The following is a 10,182-nucleotide window of genomic DNA, read 5'->3' on the forward strand; positions in this document are numbered from 1 at the left end:
ACTTTCATTTTCAAACTCTCATTCTTCTGAGGCTCTGTCTCCCCGGGTCTTGCTTCCAATCTGACACATTCTCAAATGTATTTAACTGATCTTAATTCAAATGTTTAATTCACCTGAATCTTTTTCCTTGAGAAATGCCATCTTCTGTGTTTAAAGAGAATGTGTTTCCTCTGTTTCTCTCCCTGACCATGATTAAGAGCTCTGTAGTGTCAGTGATTCTAGCGTAATGTCGTTTCAGAGCCAATGAATTCTCTGGATTTCCAATCATCTTCACCACATTGTATGTTTTCTCTTTTGGTTTGATGCCTTATCGCTCATGGCTGCCTTGTTCTCCCATGAGTATGTTTCAAGTTATTGGGGTTGCATTTCTGGCATTACCTTCCGAATTATCCCCAGAACACCTCCCATTGCTGCTCCATGGTTTTAGCTGCTCAGCTCCCCTTCCAATTTACTCTGGACAGCTACGCTCGCATGTCTTTGCAGTTACATTGCATAATTATAACCACATTACATCTTGAAGAGAGCGTCAGATATAAACTGAAAGAAGGCGTTTTGGGAGATGGGACACGAAGAATAATTGGTGGATTTCTTAACTAGATTCAAAGGGAGAACGAGAGAGAGGATATAGATACGGAGATGTGGAAAATGAGAAAACTACCTTAGATACGGAGATGTGGAAAATGAGAAAACTACCTTGTCGAAAGAAGGAGATGAACATCCCCCAATGTTTTGGCAATGCCTGTGTGCTGTGGTCCTTTGTACAGTGCACGTACAACAGAGTAATATGTTCAAATGCTGAGTCTGATGCCAGAATATTTATCTCCAATAATATGACAGACACTAGCTTTGGAAAGAATCCAGCAGGCCCCTAACATATTGAAGTCCCGGTAGAAAGGAGATTAACTGAAATATGTTGGGACACGAGAATCAAGAATTTGAAGCACACATTCTGGTAAGAATGAGAGATTAGAGTTGGGAATCCCAGAAAAGGAGGGAACATTGAAAGGATCAAATCATGTTTTAATGTTTTATCAATTTTATACATTATATGCATCATTTTTCGGTAACTGTGTCTCTGCTTTACATTTACAACGTGTTGCACACATGTGAAAAATGCTACTTATCTGCACGCACACATTGATTAAACAGTGTATATAAAATCACTTTTCCACGAGGATACAGGAACACAAACTAGCCACCAAAAGACATGAAGCACTATCACTATGTTCCATGCATACAGACAAAGAAGGGCACCACTTTGACTGGGACAAAGCACACACACGTACTAAGACACGCAAGGACCTTCTTAGACGAATGGTATTCTAACCAGAAGTCCATCAATAAACGCATCAATTTAGATCCTGTCTACACCCTCTTGTTAAAATAACCGGAAATGACATCACCCACTTTAAGAAACCAAGACCTTTAAATAGAGAGGCGGGACATACCACCAGCACTTCAGCAGATACTCTCACTGATGATATCACCTCGTCATGGTGACGAAACTTCTGAAAACAAACCTTCAAGCTCAGCGACCTAACTTGCACACATATAAATTGTTATTTTTTGTTTATTAGTGGAATTTAGGAGTTCTCTGTCGCTCACGTTTTAACAGATTATGATGTGAGGTGAGCTTTTCTGGGTGCGTGGTTTTAATTTACAGAGGGGTTCGACATTGATGTCATAACAGTTTGGGACCTTGCCGTATGGGATTTGGACAGATTTGAACAGATGTGAGATAGAAAAGGTCCCAGCAGATTCCAACTCATTGCAATTAGTGACTTTTATCTTCAAATAAAACCAGTGGGAAAATTCGTTTAATTTTGTTACTTGTGGTTGGTTAAAAGAAAAGTGAGGCAAATGGCTTTTAAAATTACTAAAGAGGTTCCCAAATTTTCCAAGGAAGTTTAGAAAGACAGAAGGAGGACATTTTTTAGAATTCGCAAATAGGTTGGAATTGGTTTTAGCCAGGGAGAAAAGAGAAGCTGAAATTGGAATGGAGTTGGTTAAGCACTTTGATGTATCAGAGAAATAGGCAACTGCAGTAGAGTTATAAAAACTTAAATTGCAAATGTGTCAACTGGAGTTAGAAGATAAATAAAGGGACGGAAACAGAGAGAGACGAAAGAGAAAGAGAGGAAAAAGAAAGAGAGAGGGTATTTGAAATTCAGAAGTTGGGAATTAGACAAGAAATCTAAATTAAGAGGATGGAGATGAAGCGAGAACGTAGGGATGTACACAACTATGTTAGAAACTTGCCATATTTTGGTGAGAAAAATGTCAAAATCTTTTTTATTTCATTTGAAACAATGGCTAGGCAGATGAACTTGTGGGGAATGCTAGTTCAGACTAAGCTGGTGGGCACAGCTGGTGAGGTATGGGCCGCGCTGTCAGATGAGGGGTCAAGAGATTATCAAGATGTCAAATTGGCTATTTTGATTGGTTATGAATTGGTAGTAGAAGCATATAGACAGAAGTTCAGAAAAATAGAGACGGAACCAGGTCAGACTTTTCTTGAGTTTGAAAGAATTAACCACAGTCATTTTGATAGGTGGGTGCTGGCCTTAAAAATGGATAAGACCTGTGAGGTTTGAAGGGAGATTAATCTGCTGGAGAAGTTAAAAGACTCACTTCCAGACATCGTAAGAATTCATGTGAATGTACAGAAAGTTCAAGAAGTCAGAAGTGCGACAGAAATGGCAGGTAAATATGCATTGTATTATGTGATGATATTTAGCATCTGGCAGGGATAGAAATTGGGAAAAGGGACGATCAGACATTAGTGCACAATAGTTTACCACAGGTGAAAAAAGAAGCCCATGGGGGTGGAAAGGTGGTGAGAGGCCTCAGGTGTTCTCAATATAAGGGAGTGGAACACATAATATTATAATGCTGGTGGTTTAAGAAGGGCACAGGGAAAAAGTTGTTTTCACTGCAGTAAGCTGGGACACACCGTGCTGGGCGTTAAAGGAAGACACTTTGTGGAAAGATGTGGTAGAAGAGGCTAACCTCAGTGGCATTAGTGAAACTGGTAAAGGAGACCCCAAGTGGAGCCGAGGAGCTGCAGCAGATTGCACAGCTTAGGCAAGGGCTGGGTATGGAGGCAGTGCCTGATACGTAGGGATGTATACAACTAGGTTAGTAACTTGCCATTTTTCGGTGAGAAAAACGTCAAAACCTTTTTTATTTCATTTGAAAAAATGGCTCGTCAGATGACGTGTCCAGTGAACTTGTGGGTAATGCTAGTTCAGACTAAGCTGGTGGGCACAGCAGGTGAGGTATGTGCAGCGCTATCAGATGGGGGGTAAAGTGATTATCAAGATGTCAAATTGGATATTTTGATTGGTTATGAATTGGTACTAGAAGCATATAGACAGAAGTTCAGAAAGATAGAGACTGAACCAGGTCAGACTTATATTGAGTTTGAAAGAATTAACCACAGTCATTTTGATAGGTGGGTGCTGGCCTTAAAAATGGATAAGACCTGTGAGGTTTGAAGGGAGATTAATCTGCTGGAGAAGTTAAAAGACTCACTTCCAGAGATCGTAAGAATTCATGTGAATGTACAGAAAGTTCAAGAAGTCAGAAGTGCGGCAGAAATGGCAGGTAAATATGCATTGTGGCATGTGATGATATTTAGCATCTGGCAGGGATAGAAATTGGGAAAAGGGACGATCAGACATTAGTGCACAATAGTTTACCACAGGTGAAAAAAGAAGCCCATGGGGGTGGAAAGGTGGTGAGAGGCCTCAGGTGTTCTCAATATAAGGGAGTGGAACACATAATATTATAATGCTGGTGGTTTAAGAAGGGCACAGGGAAAAAGTTGTTTTCACTGCAGTAAGCTGGGACACACCGTGCTGGGCGTTAAAGGAAGACACTTTGTGGAAAGATGTGGTAGAAGAGGCTAACCTCAGTGGCATTAGTGAAACTGGTAAAGGAGACCCCAAGTGGAGCCGAGGAGCTGCAGCAGATTGCACAGCTTAGGCAAGGGCTGGGTATGGAGGCAGTGCCTGATCTCTCTAAAGAATTCACCTCTGTAGATAAAGTTTACTCAGAAAGAACAGGGGGAGAAGGACAAGAAGTTATAATTTTGTGAGAGACGGGATCTGCTCAGTCTCTAATAGTTGAGAAGTGAGGCGCCGGAAAAGCACAACAGATCAGGCAGCATCCAAACAGCAGGACAATCGAATATCAGGCAGACACCCATCGTCAGGAACATGGTGGGGGGACAAGGGGGCTGAAAGATAAATACCAGGGTAGTAGCTGAGCTGGTGGGAGGGTCACTGGGAAGGCAATAAAAAGATGTAGGTGGGAGTGATAGTGATTTGTCGGGGGGTAGGGTGGAGTCGATAGGTGGAAAGAAAGATGGCTAGTTAGGGCAGTCCAAGAGGGCAGTGCTGGGTTGAACGGTTGGATCTGGGAGAGGTTGGTGGTGGGGAGATTTGGAATTTGGTGAAGTCAACGTTGATGCTATACAGTTTGAGGTTTCCAGCTGTCCTACCACCGATAGGAGTCCTATCACCCTCCTCTCCGACCTACCACCATCACACCCCACTTGCATCTACCAATCGCCTTCCAAGCTCCCTTCCACCCAGCTCTCCCCCACCCTCCCATTTATTTCTCAACCTCCTTCCCCCTCCCTTACCCCCCCCCCACATTCCTGACGAAGCATTTATGCCTGAAACGTCAACGTCCCTGCCCCTCAGATGCTGCTGACGTGCTGTGCTTTTCCAGCCCCACACTTTTGAACTCTTATCTTCAGCATCTGCAGCCCTCACTTTCTCTCACCCTCTAACAGGAAGAGGTGAAAGTTTTTTTCACTCTGTCTGGCATATTAATCAATAGCTTTTTAATTTGTGGAATGGGGACAGAAATTAAGCATTCCCTTGTGTAACATCAGGATGGAATGCCAAATCAAGATTAGGGAAGTAACAGTGACAGTGAGTAACAGAGTGTCAGTTCCAGGAATACAGTTTGTTCTTGGGAACGATTTAGCAGGAGACGAGGAGGGATAGGCACCCCTTTTGGCGGAGAAGCCAAAGGAAGACTAGGGAATTGGTGAGTTAAAAGAAGATTACCCAGGAATTTTCCCAGACTGTGTAGTAACAAGATCCCATTGTCATAAGTTACAGCAGGAAGGAAAAACGAACAAAAAAGACAAATGGGTTGATGCTCAGTGATGTGACCCCCTGTTTGATGTAACGGTGCAGGAAAAACCTGAACAGGCAGAGAATTCGGCAGAGGTGTTTAGTCCAGAAAGGCTAATGGACTTACAATAGATTTATATACACACACATTCACACACACATACACATGCACACACACACAGAAAAGGAATCAGAATATATTGTCGAACGTTATTAACTTAAAGATAGAATCATAAAATTAAAATGGAGACCCCGATAGGTTACTGCAGAAGGGAAATGGGCCGAAGCGCATCAGATTGTGTTACCGGTAGCATACAGTGTTATGGGTAGCACATAAACTAATTGCAGGCGGTCAGCTAGCTGCACAGAAGTCTCAGGCTAAGGTACAGAAAAATTTCTAGTGGCCTGGAATGCACAAGGATGTAGTTAATCTTTGTGGTACATGACATACATGCCAAATGGTAGGCAAGTCACAGGCAGTAATAAAACCAGCACCTTTGTTGCCAATTCCTGCATTCAAAGAACACTTCACGTGCGTTATGATTAATTGTAGAGCTCGCGTTTCTAAAATAGAAGTGGAAAACAATATTTGCTGACCATAATGGATGTGTCTACCAGATTTCCAGAGGCAATTCCATTACGGAATGTTAAGATAAAAAGGGAGGTGGAGGGGTTGGAAGCTTTCTTTACTCGCTGTGGGCTACACAGAGAGATTTAGTCAGACCAAGGGTCTCATTTTACCCTTCAGCTGTTTAAGGAAGTCATGGAAGGCTTCGGCATACAGCACTTCAAATCAAGGGTGTCCCATCCTGAATCCCAGGGAGCCTTGGAAAGTTAGCATCAGACACTGAAGACCATGTTAACTGCGTACAGGGTTGGCCAAATGATTGGGATAAAGGTGCCCAATTAAATTGTTTGCCATTAGAGATGCCGCAAATAAATCTACTCAGTTTACTTCCTTTGAGAGAATATTCGTACATAAAGTGAGAGGTCCTTTGAAATGAATTAAATATAAATTGACAGGACCGAAGCTGGAAATCTCACACCTGGATTATGTGTGTGAGGTGTAGGAGAATGTAGATGGAGTAGGTGAGTTAGCTGGACAGTATCTGAAGACCCCAACATAGATTGAAGCAGGTGGCAGATAAAAATTCTGAATCGCTGACGATTTCCCGTGGGGATGACATATTAGTATTGCCACCAGTGATAAGAAATTTCTTCAAAGCCAGGTTTAGTTGCCCATTTCAAATTAAGAAAAAAGTGGAGTCAGTTAAGCTATCTAGTAAAGATACTGGAGATGACAAAAAAATTCATCGAGTATTTCATATGGATGAATAATGCACAAGCCACATTTAAGACTCAGGAACAGAGTTGTGGCCAGATGAACAAGTTGTGCAGTTGTCTGTATGATATAGTGATCTTTAGCAAGTGATTGAATGTTCATATACTACAGTTGCCAGAGTATGTTGAACGATTACAAGAAGCAAACTTGCTAATAAACTCAAAGAAAACAGAATTCGCGAAGACAGAGGGGACGTTCTTGAGACATTACATTGGACATGGAAGGTTGACCCCATGGAACACAAAGACGAAGGGCTTTGAGGAATTTCCACGACCATTCTCAAAGAGGTGCATTGATTTTTGGAACTGAGTGGATTCTATCAGAGGTTTGTTGCAAACTTCAGCAGCATATTGGCACCACTGCTGGATTTATTAAAGAATGCAGAATTGTGGTGGACAGAACAATGCCAGGAGGCACTTGAGAATTCTAAAGAATGTTTAATCACAACACCAGTTTTTTCTGCACAAAATATTTTGAAACCCTTTGAAAATTGTGTCTGATGCTATGGATATAGGGGTCGGAGATGTATTGATGCAGAAAGATGATGATAGAATTGAATGGCCAATTGGCTACTTGACGAAAAAGCTCAAAATCCATCAGAAATAAATACAACATTCCCATTATTGAAGAAGAATGATTGAGTTTTGTACTGGCCTGACAGTATTGTAATGTTTACAGGACAAATAAATTGTCAGAGACTGTTGTGGGCAACAATGACAATCCTCTCGCTTTTTTTTTGGAAATTTAAAGATCAAAATATGAGACTGTTTCATTGGAATCTTATGTTACCGACTTTAAACTGACAAAATGGATATGCTGTGGGTGGTAAAAATGTTATAGCAGATGTGTTATCGTGAATTTAAAGGAAGAAGTGCAGATCAAATTTGACTTATTCCAGTGTTATATATGTGTGCAGAATTAATATGAAAAGTATAACTGAGATTAATACTTTTGTATTTAATAAAAATGGGATTAAGAATTCGAGGAAAAGAAATGAAGCCATCTTTTCATTCTGATGGTTCAAATTTGTTTTCCTGAAGCGGGGAGATGTCATGAAGCCGAAAGCATGTCTGGTCACTTTAAGACAGAATGGGTTTTGCTGAATAGAAAGTACAGCCACAGATACCAGTTAAAGGTCAGACCGTTGTAAATGTAACAATTAGCTGGGAAATGGATACCTGAGTTTTGGTTGCTGTTTTGACAGCAATTCAAATGCAATCAAGGAGTTTAAATAACTCTCTGGATACTAGAAGCCAACGGAATTTGAATATTATTGTTTGGACACCTGTAAAGCAATCAAGTTATGAGAAATGTTGTATCATGGAAAGTATATAAACCCAGCATTTTATATACTCCAGTGAACACTACAGGGAGAACCATTTCCTCCCAACAGCAGAGTAACTGTTGTAGAGCAGGAGTGCTAACTGGCCATCTCAAACACTCTCTATCAACGATACATGTTCATATCACTACTTGCAGTGAACAAAATATGACCCAGGGAGATCAGCAGCTGGAAGAGTGAACACAGCGGGGAAGATGGAGACTGCGTGGTCTTGAGATTGTAATGTTTAATATGTGGGTTGTTGGAACAGCATATTTTTACAGAATTTGAGTCAGATAGTAAGTAGTTAAGAAAAGAGGGGCTTGCATTTGTGAATAGTCGTTGTTTAGTTTTCACTATTAAATTTAAGAAACTAACTTGTTATTTTTCGTTTAAATAGTGGAGTGTAGAAGAACTGTGTCGCTCATACTTTAACAGATTACAAGGTGAGGCGAGCTTTTCTGGGTGTTTGGTTTTAATTAACAAATGGGTTCGACTCCACCTTGAAAATTTCCATCCACGCTAACCCCATTTCCCTGAAATTGGCCCGTATCCTTCTAGTCCTTTCCTATCCACATATTTATCCAAATGCTTTTGAAATGTAATAAATGTACCACCTTCAATTACATCTGCGAGCAGATCATCTGCATACCAGCCTTCTGTGTAGAGAAGTGGCCCCTAAGGTTCCTTTTTATTCCTTCCCCTCTAACCTTAAACTGATCACATCTCGTCCTCGATTCTCTACACCTTGAAAAACACTGACAGCATTCACCCTATTCATACCCCTCATGATCTTATACAGCTCTATAAGGTCCTTCCCCCAGTCTCTTACGCTCTAAAGAAAAGATCCTAGCTTGTCCAACCTCTCCCTATAACTCAGACCACTGGTACTGGCAACGTCCTTGTAAATTTCTTCTGCACTCTTTCTAATTTAATAGCATCTTCCCTATGAACACAATACTCCAAGTGTGGCCTTACCAAAGTCCTGTGTAACTGCAACATAAATTCCCAACTTCTATACTTAATGCCAAAAGCCTTCTTCACTGCCCTGTCTAACTATGACCACACTCTTAGAGAACCATGCAAGTGAACGCCAAGGTGTTTCTGCCCACTGCCAACCTTAAAGCCCTCCCATTCACCATGAAACGCCTACCTTGATTTGAGTTTCCAAAATGCAAGACTTCACGCATCTATATTAAATTCCATTGCCATTTCTCGGCCCACTTCCCCACCTGCTTATGGTCCTGCTGCAATTTCTGATAAACTTCCTCACTGATCACGCTCCCAATTACTTTAATGTCATCTGCAAACGTACTAATCATACCTTGTACATTCTCAACCAAATCATAGACAACAAACAGCAATGGACCCATGCTTCAGTCTGGCAAGCATCCTTCCACTAAACACTTTGCTTGCTACCATCAACCCAACTGTGTATCCAATTGACCAGTTCCCCCAGCATTCCAAGTGGTGTAACCTTCCAGAGCAGCCTGCCATGTCGAACCTTATCAAAGGCCTTACTGAAATCCATAGAGACCACGTTTACCGCTCTGCCCTCGTCAACTTTCTTGGTCACTTCATCAAAGAACTCTAACAAATTTGGGAAGCATGATCTCCCACTCACAAGACTATGCTGAAGGGTCTGAATAAAATTCTGTGTAAGTAATGGGTGCAGTCAATGGTAGTCTGTCCTTCATTGTAAGATGATTCGAGTACATAAGTAAAGCCATCTTCCTGCTGTTGTAGAGCCTTGTGGAGAGAGCATTCGGAGCACTCTTAACGGATTTGATCTCCTTTGTAAGGAATGATCTCCTTAACACAGACACGGATGCTGGTAACATGAGGATAGAGTAAAGAAGGTGTGTGTTTAATCTGTAGAGCTGTGAGAGATGAAGAAATGGTGATACTAAAACACGAGGAGTGGCAGCGATCACTTCTTTCCAAAAGAGACATTGATGGGTAAGAAATTCCATACTCTAACCAGGATTGATTGGTTTCATTTATTGCCATGTGGACCTCAGTACAGGGAAACACATTATTTATGAGCAGTGGAGGCAGATCATAGGAAGGATCAAAAGGTAGAAATAGACTTGGACAGAGTAAGGCGTACAGGTTACACTGCACAGGACGTGCACTAGACAAGATCAGTATGAACAAGATCAGGATTATTTGAACTTAGAGAGCCCGTTCATCAGTCTAACGTGGCTTTCCGAACAGTTTATATGCCTTAATTAACTCTCCCCACATTATTGGGCAGTCGGCGTGTGAACCCGTACTGAACGTCAGGTTGCTCACAATCCCCAACTGCAGCCACAATATCTTCCATCTGTCTGAATTTTCTCTTGATGCTGATTTTAATTCCTGGATTG

The sequence above is a fragment of the Chiloscyllium plagiosum genome, chromosome 8, assembly GCF_004010195.1.
Source record: "Chiloscyllium plagiosum isolate BGI_BamShark_2017 chromosome 8, ASM401019v2, whole genome shotgun sequence".
In the NCBI taxonomy this organism is placed as follows: Eukaryota; Metazoa; Chordata; class Chondrichthyes; order Orectolobiformes; family Hemiscylliidae; genus Chiloscyllium; species Chiloscyllium plagiosum.